General features: G+C 41.3%; 1 protein-coding gene and 1 long non-coding RNA gene across 3 annotated transcripts in view; both read right to left on the bottom strand.

Moving 5' to 3' along the window:
• Nucleotides 1–17,992, bottom strand: part of LOC142777239 (ubiquitin-conjugating enzyme E2 D4-like) — a 51,597-nt gene that overhangs the window by 15,778 nt on the left and 17,827 nt on the right. The gene's annotated exons all lie outside the window — the stretch shown is intronic.
• LOC119162358 (uncharacterized) lies at nt 658–17,884 on the bottom strand. 2 transcript variants are annotated; one of them, XR_005108568.2, is made up of 5 exons: nt 17,789–17,884; nt 14,766–14,823; nt 13,190–13,342; nt 5,804–5,905; nt 658–4,643 (listed from the first exon to the last, which is right to left on the bottom strand). It is a non-coding gene; the product is annotated as an uncharacterized LOC119162358 (long non-coding RNA). The 2 variants fall into 2 exon arrangements; XR_012887402.1 differs by lacking the exon at nt 5,804–5,905 and having other exon boundaries at nt 17,789–17,877.

Raw genomic sequence — 17,992 nt, forward strand, 5'->3', positions numbered from 1 at the left:
TGGTTGCGTAGCAGGTCACCCGCCATGTTACTGAAAAACGCATGCTCCAACGAAACTTCTCAGTGCAGTGATGTAATCTGCCGCAGTGTCACCTGGAGCTCGTGTACGTCGACGGATCCGGTGACGTGCTGTAGTAACCTTAACCTTGCTCTTGATAAAACTTTCTCGCGTCGCTATGCGTTGTCTTTCGAGGCCTAAACAGTTGAGCAGAATGCACCTTCCGACAAAGGGCAAGTAGGTCCAAGGTACCCGAAGCTACCGTATAATTTTTCTGTGCTCGGATTCATTGCTCCCAAGGAACGGCCTGGTGTCCCGGTGATGACGGGAACGGGGGTGGTGGTTGTAGCCCTAAGTCATTGATCGTAAATGACGACAGGCAAACAAAACTCACGGAAATGAAGGTGAGACTGGTAGCACATGGGCTCGTAAACCGTCATTGCCAAAATATGTAGTGTTGTTCATACTGAGATCAAGTAATGGAAACATGGGTTGTTGTTGGTTTCCCCCGGTCATGGCTCTCACCGAATGGAGGGGATCGGCAGAGTATAAGTGAATTTTCTCAATCCACATTGCTTCATTCCTAGGAATGCTAGTTACTCAATTATGATTGTTCGAAGTTCTAATTGCCAGTTTGAAATTAGGTACTGCACACACAACTTAACAAGAAAATCCTTTATTCGCAGTGATATATGGCTGAATTCCAAATCAAACATTCCTGTGGCTATACCCCAGTGTAGAGGATCCAAAAGAAAGAGCAGGTTTTGATATACAGGCAGAGTTTTCGAAGAGGTGGCGCTAGTATGCATTTCTTGAATAAGTTAAAACGGCGACAAAATATTAAAATATGACCCATCGTTTCCTCCTGATTACAGTAAACGCACATCTCTGCTGCTCTGGTGCTGTAGATGACTATGCCCCATAACATATATGTAGAGCCTAATTATAATGTGTCAAGAGGTCAACTTATGGCACTTGTTTCAATTAAATGCTATACCAGTGACTAAAGTTCACTTGGAGATTTCTGGGCATTTTTCCCGAGGCACAGATATAACATATAGAATAGAAGGGCCATCCTCAAATGCATTAGAAGGATGCACCTACATTTTTCTCTAAGAAAATAAAAAAACCTGAAGGCTCTATTATATAACCTTTCAAGTTACAACAAAGCCATTTTCACGAGACTATCCCAAATCAGCTTCAAATCACAATAGTACAAGAGAGGTTGAAGAGTGTACTACAATGAATTTGTTGCTCCAGTACTATTAGCGACCATATCGATCAAGCTCAAAGAAGACATGCATGAACATATGAAGAAACGCACATTCCATAGAACTGGGTAATGCATTAAAAGTAATAACAAAACATATAACACCGGGAAACTAGACAGAACTAGCAAACAGCTTTTTTTGTCTCATTTTCTGATGTATGCTCTGCTAATGCTTCTTAATGAATACATTCGAAATTGTCTAGCATATTGCATTTAAAATGGCAATGGGGCAAACCAGCAAACGCACACACAGCAAATAAAAAATGCAGCATTACAGCACCAGAACTTGCACTACACAATAATAAATCGTCACTGACATCATCTAGCATACTTGCAGGCTATTGCGTCATGCCATTTCAAATCATTCAGCAGTTATCCACCATCACGATTATAGCTGAAATAGATTCGACGTAGTTTTTGAAGCTCGAAACTTGTCCTGCTCATTTATTTCCATTGCCGAAAACTTTCCTGCATATTTATAAGAGTCTGTAGTTTTTCGCCGATGAGCTAGAGGGCGTTAAAAACAATTTTTTTTCAAAAGATGTTTGTGGAATGCTTTCAATAAATTGGTATTTACGGCAAGGTAATGAATTGATGCAACTGCAAAAATAATGACTTATTTATGTATATCAATTCTTTGAGGGCTTTCCACATGAGCAAAATGTATGGATTTCTTGTAGCATATTTTTCCAGGATATTGTCTAGCTCAAAGAGCACACAGATTATGTGCAATCAGTCGGTTTGACATGCTACAAATTAAAAGTAATTTAGGTGCTCAAGGTGTAAAAGCTTATCTGAAAAAATGCAAATTTCACTTTTTTTCTGTAAAGCTCTGTATACAACAGCAAAAAGTAACCTTGATGTACTAAAAATATACACAACAGCTCATTTAAAAGTGTTATATATGAGCTAAACATAGATGCAGTTACTAGGCAGTATTATTTTTTAACTTCAGGAATATTTATTTTTTTGAAAATGAGCATTCCTTACAGCTTTTTATCTATGCAACTCAAGCAGCATGTTGCATTCACAAAAGCAATCTTCAACTCAAGCCAACTGGCCTAGGATGCAGATGGCAAACTTTGTACTATCTACAAGGAAATGGATTTATTATCTGCATTCTATTGCTAACAGAAATGCATAACAGTGAATGTGGTCAATGTGCTGACTTCAGGTGAACCATCTAGCGTAAGAGACTTGAAGTCACAAATGATATTTTCTTATGAACTTCTGCGAATGTAGAAGGCGTGTTTTACACACCTAATAAAGAAAGTTGATTCTTATTTAGTATGCAAGTACCATTGACAAAATACACTGATGAACGCAGTCTTAATACAAATTCATTTTTTTTTTCAGCTTTCAGGAGACAACCTTGCTCTTTGAGACCCAAACCCTATGATATGACAACACAAAAGGGAATAGCTTTATATTAAGAACTCAGAGGCTAGCTTACTGTCTTCTCTCGCTTGTGTTGTGGGTATTGTAGTGTTATTGTGTATTCTATACTAGTTTAATGGCTTGATAGCTCATCTCGGAGTCATCACTAGAAAAGAAGAGAGAGCTGCTCGACTCCCCCTCCCCCCATTGCTGTTCAGATATTTTTCAGTTTCAGTTATTCATAAGCATATACAACTCTACAGATACAAATACACACATGAATGTACCTAAAGTAAGGCTGACACTTTTTTTCTCCACACAACTTCACACAAAAAATAATTCTTTTGCTATGCTACGTGTCGCCACACTCTAGCCACTTTCCTTGTAGTGCACCCGTGTTGACAGTAGAACACAGATGATAACTCTATTTCCTTTACGGTTGCTTTATAGATGGCGCCAAGATTGCCGTCTACATGTCTATCAGTGGGCTTGGGCTGAAGATTGCCTTTGTAAGTGCATCATGCAGCAGAGTTGGATAGGTCAAGAGCTGTAAAAGAAACATTATATTTTTAAAAATATAGTTTAGTTTAAAAATAATACTCTCTAGTAACTGCACCTATGTTCAACTAATACATAATGCTTTCAAGTGAGATATCATGCATATTTTTGGCCCAAGCACCAAGGTGACTTTTGACGCTGAATACAGAGCTTTTCCAGCCCCCGCAAAAAAGGAAAAATCGCACTTTTTCTGAGATGATCTGCTGTACTTTCAGAGCCTAAATTATATTTATTCTTAAGCATGCCAAAGAGGCTAGCTGCACCTAATCTATATCTGCCCTTTGAGCTTGCCACGTTTCCTGAAAAAAAAAAAAACGAATTTGGCAACTATTCAAATTTGCTGTTGTGGAAAGCTCTCAGAAAATTTATATAGCTCTCGGAGATGAGTCATTAAGTTTACAGTTACATTTCTTCATTACTTTGCCACAAATACCATTTTATCGAGTGAATTACAAATAATTCTATGAAAAAATAGTTTTTTGATGCTTTCTAGCTCAGTCGGCACAGAACTAATGACTTACAATAGGCACGAAAACGTTTGGCAACCAAAATAAACAACCAGGACGAGTTCTTTGAAAATATGAAATTTTTTCAGCCATATTTGTGATGGCCTGAAGAACGCTGGTTGACTTGGCACGTCATGACCCAGTTATAATGTGCTAACTTAATGCAAATTCACAAAAAAATTAAAGCATTTCAGAGGGGCTTATTTTTTTTTTAATTAGACACGACAACAGTGATTCAATTGACAATTAGGCCAGGAAAAAAATAGTGTGGACAATAACTATCAACTATAGTGTAATAATTATGGTGTCAATTAGAGATCGTGGCAGGTGAAAAATCAATGCTGCACTGAATATAACACAAACAACCTGTTACATTTACCAAAATTTTGCATTGAGCTTTCTTGCACTGGTTTGCAAGGCACAACAAACTAAACATGCATGCACAGGTCAATAACCTATCTGCGCCCAGTCACAAAACCAGTAGAGTATTCAGAAACAATGACTCCATGAAAAATTATATTGGGTCAGCATTCATACAACACTTATGTGTTGGTTTAAATACCCTGCCATCACTTTTTAGGCAAAGGTAATGTCAATGAAAATGTTACCGTTAACTGCAATCAAACTTATCAAGCTAATACCAGGAGAGAAGCCCTTTTGAGGGAAAAAAAAAGAGCAGCAGGGCAAAATAATCACCACTGTTTTTTTAATTCATGTAAAGAGCTTCAGAATGCAGCTATTTGTATAAACGTTGAATAATGCATGCTCTGTGAACAATTCTCTGTGTGCTTTTTCAAGTGTATTCCACATTAGGCACAAGAAGGTAGGCTATGCCAGAAGTAGCGATTACGCTTGAAAAACAAGCTGTCGATCATAATGAAGCGCAGGGACAATATGTTTTTCTGCACCAGGTAAGGCCGAAACTGCCCTTGCTCCTGTGATAGAAGAAAGAAAGCAACACATTAAAAAAAAGAGCTAATGATTGGACTACTTCGTGTTTGGACATAGAAGTCATTGCGAGCAGTGCAGTGAGACAAGACTAATATCAGATAGGAACAGACTAGCACAGGCGCAACACTATTGCAACACTAAACAAAACTGAGCAAAATTGTAACCTTCAGTGTTGATGCTGTTGAACAAATAGAAAAATATTCTTTGACCACGCATGATCTGTCCAACTAAGGTTAACAAGGCATGTTTCACAACAGTGTCTTATTTTTGTTCTATCACGGACAAATATATTTGTTTTGCATGAAGAACATGTCAAGTGCTTGGTGAGCAGAAATGGCATAAAATGGGGCACAGCAGAGTTTTAAAAGAACCGGCATACGAAAGGGAGATTGTACTGAAAGAATTTTTAAATTGGTTCATTACTGACTATCGCCACTAATTCAGACTGTGGTGATGTAAGGTAAAGTAAAAGGCTAGTTTCAAAAACGAAAACAAGTTTCTCAAAAAAAAAAAATCGAAGCTTGTTGCTGAAGCGCCCAACAAGAAAGTTGGAAGTATTGCCTCGCCATTCGAATTTGAAAATAGGGTAGACAGAGGTCAATGAGCTCACTGTTTTCTGAGCCCCTCCTAATATTTATGTCTTAATTTGGGTGGTGAAACCTGAGTGCCTGTGAAAAGATGCATGCTAGACCTTTGTTTCATGCAAAGTGCTCATCATCATCAAATCCCTTTGTAGTATCGAATGAACAAAAAAGGGAAATGCTAATAGCTCGTTTTCCAACCATAACAAAATGTTAATAATAACAAGAAAACCAATAAAAATATAGGTGGTGTTATTTCAAGTAATTATCATGTAATTGTGAGAAAGATGCACAGAAAGATAGTTTTCCTTTGGCAGAGACCAAACATGCCAACTTGGAATATGTCCCTTGCTCCACCAACTTGCTTATTAGTTCTAACAAACGTACCTAACGCAGGTGTACAAGCCCTTAAAGGTTCCCTTATTCTGTTCAGTCATAGTGAGGGTCCCATACTGTCAGACTGGATGCCCTCAGCTAGTATAAAGATTATTAATCAGCTTCCAACTCATAAAATATTACATGCTTTAGCATTCCAGCAGCCGGGAAAAGTGTTCCATACTCACTGTCATAGTTAATAGCAGTGTTAACACTCCCAGCAAGTACATGGGTCGTGTAGCCATATATTCCTTGCAACCTGTACTTCTGTGTGTCTCTGTGTTCTTTCCCTGAAAATTCAAGCTCACATTGATAAGCATTTTGTATATGAAGAGGTTTTGGTAAAACAAGTTTATTCAAGAAGCTGCTAAGTCATTCTAAAGCTTTTGAAGTATTGAGCACCGACACAGTTTTGCCAATGGCTTTTTCATTACTAAAATGCATCCTTGTAGATTAATTCTGAAAGATTTTTAAACGACCCTTGACACCAAATTGGAAATTCTAAATACTCAAGTTGTCCAACAGTCCAGCATGCGGAGGCACTTATGACCAATTATTATTGAAGAGTGCTGCCCATAAAATTTTTTAATTTGGTTTTAAAGTAAGGGTGAGTGCGCATCCAAGTTATTAGCACCAATCGACATCTCTGATTTGATGCAAACAGGTTGCGCGTGACGTTCTGTGAGTCAGGGGAGTATTGTCGACAACAGAAAACATTTTGTAACAATACTGATTGTTGGCCTAGTTGGTACTTGCTTACTGACATGCTTTGGCCGTAAATAACACAAACACAAAGTAAAGAAACACTCAACGCTTACTCTGTTGCCAAACTGCTCCCACAGTGGTTTTGGCTGCTTACAGCAGTAGTTGTCTTTTTTCTATCTCAGGAAATATAATAAGAAGCCTCCCATTGTTTATTCATTCTTCACCACCTGCAGGTCTGCCGATTTTTGAGACTGCATGCACTGAAGCATCGCTCTCCCGAGCAATGCTTTAGCGCATGCAGTCTCAGGCAATTTGACACTGTGTGGTGCTTGTCTCTCACGATACTTAGGTGGGTGTTTTCAATCAACACAATATCATAATGCACTAGTATTGATTATACAATCTGTTTCAATGTCAGTATTACCACAAGCAAAGCTACAAATTCTTGTAAAAAAGTTGCAAACATATCTTTCGCTACCAGGAGTCCTTAAAGGGCACGCGCATAAGTTTCCCTGAAGGCGCATGGTGGTGTGCATTGCAAGTAGATTTCACTTTGGGGAACAGGAAAGAGTCTGCTGGTGCTAAGTAAGTGCAGTGAGGGAATCGGGGAATCGTTGAGACTTCGTTTAGGTCAGGTGGTCATGTATTGGGAGGCGAACTCAAACGTTGATGCTTAGTCATGTTTCTGTTTATTCGGTTGCTGTATTATTCACAGTCCCTAAACACGAGTCCACTAAAACTTGAACTAGCCTGACAAAACACTGAGATGGCTGACATTTTGCAAGTAAGGGAGGTTACATGTGTCACCACAGTGCATGCGCGATGGAAGTGTGCCTGCAATGTAATCATGCCAGAAAAAAAGTTATTTCTTATACTTTTTATATACACATACACACACTGTCTATATATATTTATAATTTTCTGTCACAAAGCACATTTTTTTTATAGAGAAGTCCTGAGTGCAAGCCAGGCAGACCCCCCAAAAAATAAAAAGACCAGCACGGGCACTAACAACTTTCTTCTTTTTGCAACATGTACAGTCACCCACCGTTTTTTTGGACGTTGAAATTTCGAACATGCCCATTCATTCGGTCATCTCTGTGGCCCCGCCACTTATCTCATTGAAGCATTGCAAACTCAAGACCAAGAATTTGGATGCCTCCGGTGCACTGCTCAGATTTTCTAGACTACGGCTGCCTGACCGAGTGCGGCATTAAATGCCATGACCAGCTGCCCGCGTTTTTTTTACAGTAGTTTCACTAGGTTGCCAGCACTAAAAGGTTGCAGTGGCTATGGCTGAAGATTGTGTCAGGGTAAAAGTCAATGCAGAAATGCAGATTTCAAAAGCCATGCATTTTTAGGCATAACGTAATGGCCATTTTTGGCAGAGTATTCATTCAATGACTACCCCAACCAAACTGCAAGCCAAGCCAAGCCATACTCAGAATCAGCTTCTTGATCGCTCGAATCAGCCACACGTACGCACCAAACAAAGAAACACGTGTGCTGCAGCATGAACTAGCTTTATGCAACTTAGTTCCTTTTGGCATTTGAGAGTTTGCTTGTCAATTATTTCTGTGGTCACGCGTGTTTTGTGTTTTGCTCTCTTACTTGTTGCAAGGCCTGCTAAAAAGGCTCCAATGCTACTAATTCTATCTGCGTCATTGGCACTAACAAGAGAATTCAGAATTTACAAGACACAAATGGCGTTGAAAGAAGCTGTAGTAATTTGCAAGACCAAAGTAGGTAGACTTCAATCTGATGCTGCTTAGGAGTTTGAGTTGGACAACGATGGGTGAACAATGGCTTATGATGACTCTCCTGAAGGACCGCCCACACAAATGCTATGCATATTTAGCATATGCCTTAACAGTGCTATGACCTAGAGTTATGGCCAAACACTAGCTAAAATACAGGCAGACTTAGTCGCCTGTAATTGTGCTTGTGTGCAGACATGCACTAATTTTTCTAGCCACGGAGCCAATAAAGATGCTTTTTTTTCTGGCGAGTCCTTTTTTTCAGACTCTCGATTATTCAGATTTCTCAACGGTTCTTGCCGAATGTGAACAAACAGCTACATAACAGTGCATATGCAGCAAAACATTGCATACCAACACAGAGATAGTTAACAATGAAGTGAATGCATAAATTGAAAACTAATTGATTGATTGATTGATTTGTGGGGTATAACATCCCAAAACCACCATATGATTATGAGAGACGTCGTAGTGGAGGGCTCTGGAAATTTCGACTACCCGGGGTTCTTTAACGTGCGCCCAAATCTGAGCACACGAGCCTACAACAATTGCGTCTCCATCGGAAATGCAGCCGCCGCAGCCGGGAATTGAACCCGCGACCTGCGAGTCACCAGCCGAGTACCTTAGCCACTAGACCACTGCGGCGGGGACGAATTGAAAACTAACAGGTTTGAAAAAAATATAGAAGTATCAATGATACGAAGCTTTACCACTTTTTTTTTGTTGTGGCGAGCTTCAGTGCAAGCAACATATTTACTCTTGCTTCTGCCAAAAATCAGTGTCTCACAAAATTATGAGGCACAGCTGCAGCAGTATAGTTGAGATGAGCAACAAGATGTCTTCCTACTCTAATTACACATTGTGCATATTCCTTAAGTTGCTCAATTACTCAATGGCCAGTTTACCCGATGCAGGTCTTGCTACTAGAATGAGGTATCGAGTGTATCAAAAGTGCTGCGCAGGATATAGCAGACTTCATGCTTGACTAGTGTCTACTACCCCCCCCCCCCCCACTACTGCATATACAGTAGCACTGCTTAACAAGCTTGTTTTATACAGAAAAAGCCATAGAGATATATATCGTGGGTATTAACCACTCTCTTGGGTTGACGTGTGACAGTATGAAAGTGAGGCACCACAACTGGCTCAACAGTTGTCACACATCACCCTCTTGACTTTCTTTAAAATCATGGATTCGGTAATCACCGTTAGGAGCAGCATAGTGTAGCTTGCAGCCAAAACATAATACCTGACTGTTAAAGCTCTACTGCTTTTCACACTGACACAATCTTTTGAAGGCATCAATAAAGCATGTGATGAACAAGAATAATGAAGGCTAAATGCATGTAGTTTTTTATGAAATCCCTCAGAGAAACATGAACACACTCCAAACAACTGTGCAGTCACACCATAAAAAAAACATTGTGAGGCGTCTTCTACCGGGAAGTGCCCTGATTCTTAAATTAAGGTGGACATGTGGCCACAGCAGCCATTATATGTGGAAGTATGCTTCAAAATAGTGAATTGTTCAGCTAGTTAGTTTCGATTTGGCCTACAGGAGTGAAGGCTTGAAATCAAAAGAAGACTAGAACATGCTCAATTTGCAACGGAGTTCATTTTGAAAAGTATATTAGCGCAAAAATAAATGTGCAGGTAATGTCATACCTGATTTCCACTGAACCAACAACAAATATCTGGGTAAAAAAATTGTGTCAACAGTGTACGATTCCATGAACGGGGCGTGCTTAATCAGTTTCAAGACTTCACTGCATTCAAGGTAGTTTATTTCTTTCATTGTCAAATGCACCGACGATGCACTAATGAATGCATCTGTGGCAATTTTAATCTTTCCCACTTGCATGATATTGTGCTCACACGTGCCCTTAGCACTATCCTTGACGTTCGCCTCCTCGAAAAGTGCCTTGCAGCCAAATGTACTGCAATGCACAGGAATGTGCACCCCATTGTTTCGAGCATTCACTGTAGTTTAGGTGCACACCTAGTCCATCTTTATTGCATCAGCCTGTTTGGCCATTGTAAGCTTTGCCACAATTGAGTAGTATCTTATATACCGCTTCCGTAGCACAGAGGACAAATGGCTTCTTATTTTTCTTTCAACAGACTTCTTTCTCTGTTGGGCCCCCGCAACAGTGCATAAATGAAAAAGTTTTAAGGGTGCTATGAAGACGAAGTCTTCATTATGCTTTGAAGATTCTCTTAAGGTTGTGTGAAATCATGTGTATTTAAGGAATTACAACAATGTTGGACTTCTGTCGTGTTGGCATGCTCAGTGAAGTCACAGCCTGCTTAAAAAGGGAGAATGCTATGGCAAGGAGCAATGTGGAAGGAAAACCTGAAGTTAGAAGGTGTAAAATCTGGCAGTCAGAGCTAAGACTGTCCTTATGATAGCAGGGCTTGGTCAGAGTCATGTTGACGCATGAAGAAGCAATCCCTCTTTTTACCAGTATAGCATGGGAAGGGTCATATGAGAGGATAGCTTTTCTTTTTTTTTTGATCGTGGCTGTGACTCCCAGCACATGCGGTCATCATAATTGAAAATTGGGTCATCATAATTTAAAAACAATGCTAAATCAGAAACTGGATCGTATTGTTGTTGGTTGAACAGTGCTTTAAGCAGGGTTCACCCTCATTATCCTTTACGATGGACCTTCTGAAAAATGTGCGATCCACAAAACATGGGATGACCACATTTCCTGGGAGTATAAGCCACGGTCAAAAAAAAAAAAGCTATCCTCCCATTTGACTCTTTCTATACAACACTGGTGAAAAGTCGGATTGCTTCTTCATGCCTCAACTCGGCTCTGGCCAAGTCATGCTCTCTTCAGGTCACCTTCAGCTTCGACAACCAGATTTTGTACCTTCGAACTTCGGGTTTTCTTTCCACATTGCTCGTTGCCATAGCATCCTCCCTTCTGAAGCAGAGTGCGGTTTCGCTCAGCAAGCCTACTTGACAGAAGTCCAACAAGTTGAACAAGTTTGCTGCAATTCCCAACAATTACAGGATTTAAAGCAACCATAAGAGGATAGCTTCAAAGCAGGCCATAGACCTCGTCTTCACAGCACCCTAAAAGCTTTTCCCTCTGTGCAGTTCTTGCAGGTGAAAGAACAGAGAAAGAAGTATGTCGAAAAAAGCATAAGAATCCATTTGTCCGCTGTGGTACGGAAATGGTATATAATATACCATTTAGCTGTGGTAAAGCGTACATTGCCCAAACAGGCCAATGCCCTAACGATAGACTCGGAGAGCACCCAACTACGGTGAATGCTCGGAACAATGGGGCGCACTTTCCTGCGCATTGCAGTACATTTGGCTGTAATGCACTTTTCGAGGAGGCAAATGTCAAGGGCAGGGCTAAGGGCACGTGTGAGCACAAAATAGTATAGGCAGGAAAGATTAGAATTGCCACAGATGCATGCATGAGTGCATCATGGGTGAACCTGACAATGAAGAAAATAAACTTTCTTGAATGCAGTTAAATAAAAAAAATAATTAAACATGACTCCTTTACGGTATTGTATATTGTTAATACATTTCATTTCATTTCCTTAAGGACCCCACTCGGGGGTATTAGATAAGGGGTGGATACACAGGAAAAGGGAACATTTGAGCACGTTAGTTTTCGCAGCATAGATGATGTGTAACATTTGTCGCGAAGGATAATGGGCAGGTGGTTGAAGCAGTGAAGCAGGGAAGGTCGTTCCAATCCTTGACGGCGCGAGGAAAAAAGAAGCGGAAAAAGTGGCAGTTCTGTTACGATAATGGGACACTTGAAGTGGATGGCTTGTGCGGTGTGAAATGTATGTCGGGGGGAGGATGTAAGGAGCTGCATTGAGAGAAGAATGAAAAAATTTATGAAAGAGAGAAAGGGTGGCGATACGGCGGCGAACAGAGAGGGGTGATAAACCGGATTGTGCTTTCAAGGATGAAATACTGATGTCGTATGAGTACTGGGAGTGAATGAATCGAACGGCGCAATTTTGGACAGATTCGACATTTTTTTACCCAGATATTTGTTGTTGGCTCAGCGAAAATCAGGCGTGACTGCACCTGTGCATTTCTTTTTGTGCTGAGATGCTTTTCAGAATAAACTCGGTTGCAAGTTGAGCGTCTTCTAAGTAGTCTTTCTTTGATTCCAAGCCTTCGCTCCTCTAGCCCAAATGTAAACTAACCAGCCCGACAATTTAGTGTTTCGTAGCATACTTCCACATATAATGGCTGCTGTGGCCACATGTCCTCCTTAATTTAAGAACCGCGGCACTTCCCCGTAAGAGTAACTCCTCTTTTTTTTTTTTTTTTGCTGGTGCGACTGAACAGTTGCTTGGAGTGTATTCATGTTTCTCTGGTGGTTTTATTTATTATTGCATGCATTTAGCCTTCATTCATCCTTATTTGTCCCAGGTTTTGTTGATGAGTATAGCTAGCATGAGTGCCTTTTGTCACAGCAATCTTCTGGCACTTGGGCCTTGCGACAGCTACACCAGTTCCATTTCTTGGCCTTATTCACATTGAGCTTCTTGCTTCAGTGCCTTCAGGGGAGCCACAGCACCTTCGGCAATGCTTCTTTTCATATTCACTGCATTTAAGTTCTTCTCCAGGTTTCCAACTTTTATTTCAGCAATTTGTAATGTGGTCTGTCTTTTGTCGAAAGCAGACAATTTGAAACACGGGTTGAATTCAAGCTATCATTTTGCCGTGCAGATCAACCACCAGAACAACTACATTTCTGGGTTGGGTCCTTCAAATCTTCTACAAATATTTGTCACTTGCATTGTAAAGCTGAAATTTATGACTGAATTTAGACCTTTCCACAAATACAGACATCTTCGAGAAGCAATAAATTTGAACTAGTTATCTTACTTCCATAAAGAGTTTTTCTTCTGGCAATAACAGAACCAAATTCTTGTGAATTTCTTATGCTTCAATGCCAATTATTGGTAAAATTAGGTATGATTTCTTCTATTCCCCTATGTCACTTGCCCTGAAGCTCCAAACTCTCAACATAGGATTGAAAGCTCTCAACTTCAGAGTTCAATTTATCTGATCTGCAGACAGGAGCGTGACTCGGCTGGAGAAAGAAAATCGCTACTTACCGAACTTTCCGATTCCTAGCTGCCCTTGTGGTTATGGCACATGCAATGTCTGTATGAAGCCACCACATCATTGTGGGTATTTTCCAGGAGGCTCTGTGACACAGGTCCTACCCTGATTGCCAGATTAATTGTTGCACACTAGCAGCAATGGCACTGCAGTGAAAAGGCAAATAATATGTTGACCGGAAATGTTTTTTATTTATAGGCAATATTTTGATTCTAGGACCATCTGCAGCTATCAACATTCCTATACTGCTTGGCAATAAAACATTATACAAAAGCTTGCACCACGATGCTAACATTCCTTTCACTTTGCCTATAATTATTTGCTATTCCTCTTTTGTTCACTCATGCTAAAATTGATTCAGTTTTGCTTTATTAAGAAAATAGGTTAGCTCATTCAGTGGATTTTATTAGGTTTCTTCATACACACTGTGACACAAACGTATATGAGAATCGGGTACATAAAATCCGATTCATAATTGCAAGGCTGCGTGAAGTCTTTAATAGCTTTTGGAAAGCGGACATACAGTATCCATACAGCAGACCCTTTAGATGTCAACTATTTTTACATCCACTGTTAAAAAAATCTGGTTCAAATATTTTGTTCACCACACAGATATTCGGTAGGAATTTTATTCAAGCCATGTCTTGTGGGTGCAGACAATTTTGAAATGCCATGAATAAAAATGTGAGAATTTAAGTTTTTCAAAATATCAAATAGTTTGACTACATTAATTGCTATGCATTGCATCGTGGCAAAAACCTACACTTGATACACAACTTATGTGCAAAAGACTAATATGCCAATGCTTTTCTTGCACTTAAATTTTGTTATGTCTCAATGCTATTGAGCCCCATTCAAAATGGGCTCAAACTAGGTCTACGTCTCAGCTGAACAATTGTTGCCAAGTGCCGAAGTCCTTGAAAGAAGAATGTCAAATAGCAGTTCAGGCAATAAATTAATCCCATGAAGGTTCACAGGTGTTGAAACAACACAGATATGTAATGGTAACATAATCAAAGTGCAAAAAAGTTCAAAACATCAAACCAGAGGTAGCAGCCCAGCAGGCACTACTGCAGAAAATAATTTACCAACTCTCCTGCTGCTTCCCTGCCAGGTACAGTGAATTCACATTGCCAGTAAGCTCTATATTATGCCTACAATATTTATTTGAAAAAGAAGAGCCATGAGGAAGCCAATCAAATCCCTTGCAATGTTCACTTTGCAGCTGAATGCCTTTTAATCATGCAATACTCTCTCAGCCCAGCACACATCCACAATAATACAGTGATGGAGGAAACATTGTGAAGTATAGTTTGGAAAGCTTTTTACAGAGTTTTTGAATGCTAGTGCTCGCCTCTATATACATGAGCTGTGCTCAAAATTTTCTTTGCGTACTTCATCAACAGACAGTATGATGGGCTAACTTATACACAAATCCTGCCGAGTTCTCACAGTTTTCTCATCACTGCTGCACGCATGAAAAAGCAGTCACAATGAAACATGATGGCCACAGCTTGATAGAAATGAAAGAAACATGAGTAGGCAGATGACAACTAATGCATACGTTACCACAAAACGGAACACCGATAGGTCAAGTGACATTTGGCTATGAGTCTGCATCTTCTTTCTGAAAGGTGCCAGAGTTGAGTGTCAAATATATATTGTTGCAGCAATTAAGTTGCTCACCAGCTAGTAATAAATGAATGCGACTCAAAAACACAGCAAAAATATGAATTATGACTGTAACAAACACAAAACATGCAGCAGCAAGTGATTATTGCACTGTTTAGGCTACTATTAAGAGCTCACACATTTATAAAAATGTTATTGAATGCAGCACTAACCTAGTAATGCTTGCAGCGTGTCTTAAACGTATAGGCTTAAGTAAAAGTGTGCAGACCAAGGGTTGTGTGGCAGAACGCTTCAACGTGGCATTTTTGCATACTGCCTACTGCAGTGTGCATGCCTGTCCAGTTGTAATCAGGTGGCCTCGCACAGCACTTTGTTTGACGAAGTTACGGCGCTCATAGCCAAAACATCCACCGAGTGTTGCTTTCTTTGCTCTGTCAAATCTATGCGGCTCTTTCACGCAGCTGCTTAGGCAGTGCCAATTGAAATGCGGAGCGCAGAGCTTTTTTTTTTCACCAGTTAGCCTAAACTAAGCATAGCTAGCACCATATAACGAATTGACGCCAAGCATAAAAATTAAATTTTCTAAGCCTGGCTTGCCATTGTCACATTAAGCCAAGTTAAACTTGCCTTGTTGCACCAAGCTGTAGTAAAAACTACTCAAGCATAGTGTAGCATAATATTACCAGTAAAAGACAAGCGTAAGGAGATTAAATTAGGCTAATTTTAATTGGGCATAGTCGTTTGCTGTTTTTGTGTTATTTCATGTAACGCTTAACAAAGCCGAGTTGAGTCAAGGTAAGTACATCCAAATCTAATTAGGCATATTTGATAATGGTATCACTTCATTTAGCCAAGCATAATTAGCCTCGATAAGGCAAACCTAATCGCGGTAGAATAATTGAAGTCGAGTTCCTCATGAGCCAGAAAAGAAAAGACCAGGAAGAGGCTGACTACTCTTAAACTGAATGAATACTAAATAAGCTTATTTAGGTCTCACATGTGTTGACTGTTGACTCACATGGTTCAGATGTGTTGAGGAAAAACAGATGAAGCGACGTCTCAACTTAACGGCCGCTATGCTCCTACAGCACATGTTTCAAATCGTAGCTAAGAATCAGCCTCTCTTTTCGCATTACTTTTACAAAAAAAAAACTACACTTGAACTTGCGAAAAGCACTGTTTATGGTTAATTTCAATCAGATGAATATTATTAAACGCACGCATTCTGAGTGATCGCACGCTACAGCAAATCAAGTATGATTGATTTGTGGTGTTTAACGTCCCAAAACCACCATATGTTTATGAGAGACGCCGTAGTGGAGGGCTCCGGAAATTTCGACCACCTGGCGTTCTTTAACGTGCGCCCAAATCTGAGCACACGGGCCTACAACATTTCCGCCTCCATCGGAAATGCAGCCGCCGCAGCCGGGAATCGAGCCCGCGACCTGCGGGTCAGCAGCCGAGTACCTTAGCCACTAGACCACCGCGGCGGGGCCAGCAAATCAAGTAAGTTCGCTCTGCATGAAAGAAGTTTCTGGCCGAACGCTACACGCCGTCGCTCGAAACACCGAGCGTTAGCAGCACCAAACAGAAGCACACCAAAGCAATGCGAGGTTTTCGATGATCTCAAGAGGTGTAACGACTACCCCAAGGTGGCCTTGGCAACAAAACTGCACATTTGCTTGACACACTTTTTGCATGTATGGTCATTCCTGATTTTCCTTCCCCTCGACCGAAGCTATTAAGAGTACGCGCTTGCCACGCACATGACACATGCCGCATTCACAATTGAGGAATAGGTGTTTAGCCAGAATTTTCTTTCGCGGGGGAGGGGGGGGCACTTTTTCAAAATGGCCATTTTCTGCTCTCTATGCCAATGAACAAAAATTTGAGGGGGGGGGGCGGTGTGGCACCCTCTGGCTACGCCACTGTTGAGAAGTGAAACGAAAACACCAGAGTGGCCGGAAAACCGCCTCCGCACGCGTCAAAAATGTTCGCATTTGTTATGGGCCCGGGAAATGATCCGGCCGCCACTGCTTTCGCGGATTAGCCCTGCCATGGTGGTCTAGTGGCTAAGGTACTCGGCTGCTGACCAGCAGGTCGCGGGTTCGAATCCCGGCTGCATTTCCGATGGAGGCGGAAATGTTGCGGACCGTGTGCTCAGATTTGGGTGCACGTTAAAGAACCCCAGGTGGTCGAAACTTCCGGAGCCCTCCACTACGGCGTCTCTCATAATCATATGGTGATTTTGGGACGTTAAACCACACGTATCAATCAATGCTTTCGCGGATTATTTCGAGTTTGCCTGCTTTCTGAGCGCCATGTTCTGTACCTAATTCCAGTTTTCACGCAAAGTACTGTAAAGATACAGCCAGCACTTTTGAAACTTTATTGGGGTGATATACGCCAGCAGAAACGGCGCGAGCGAATGCACCGGCAGCCACGGCGCCAGATTCAGCCGGCTGCGCACAAAAACGAGACACGTTCGGGCATGCCGACTCGCTGCTGCTGCACCGTCTACTTCAAGTGTTCTCGGCGATCGTAATGCAAACCAGGATCTCGATGAACTCGCCCTCGTCGAGGCCGTTAAGCTTTGTCGAGCTGCACGAGGTGTTTGCAATTAGAGCCGTTACAAGCCGACGCTTTCGCCGCCATTTTGCATTTGCGGCCGGCTATTCAGATCACGTGATTTTTAGCTAGTCGGCCGTGAATCGGAAAGAAGATCCGCTTTCGCTTGACGGGAAAGTAGGACCAATTTCTTCGTTCCAGCTTCGCGGCGTAAGTTTCCGGCGGCTTAGGCCGCGAAGCGAGTGAATTCCCGGTGAGTTTTGCCGCTTTCGCTCCGGAGAAAACAAATGTCGAATTTGAACCAAGCGCGCGCCTTCTAGCAACTGATTGGGTTGCCGTATCGCACACACATACGAACAAATAACGCACAAAGTTCATTCGGATTTACTTACCATGTGTCCTCCGCTTGAAAATTTGACAACACCGACAACTTCGTCCCGGCCGCCGCTGGCTGCCTCGACGAACAGAAGGTCGTACAGAAGCGACGCACTTTCCCGCGCTCCGAAGGAGTACACAAGATGGCATAGTCCGAACCACTTTCTTCGCCGCGCGTGCTTGTTCTTGATACGCCGGATCGTAAGGCGCGGTTTATGAAC

Source organism: Rhipicephalus microplus, chromosome X, assembly GCF_043290135.1.
Source record: "Rhipicephalus microplus isolate Deutch F79 chromosome X, USDA_Rmic, whole genome shotgun sequence".
Classification (NCBI taxonomy): Eukaryota; Metazoa; Arthropoda; class Arachnida; order Ixodida; family Ixodidae; genus Rhipicephalus; species Rhipicephalus microplus.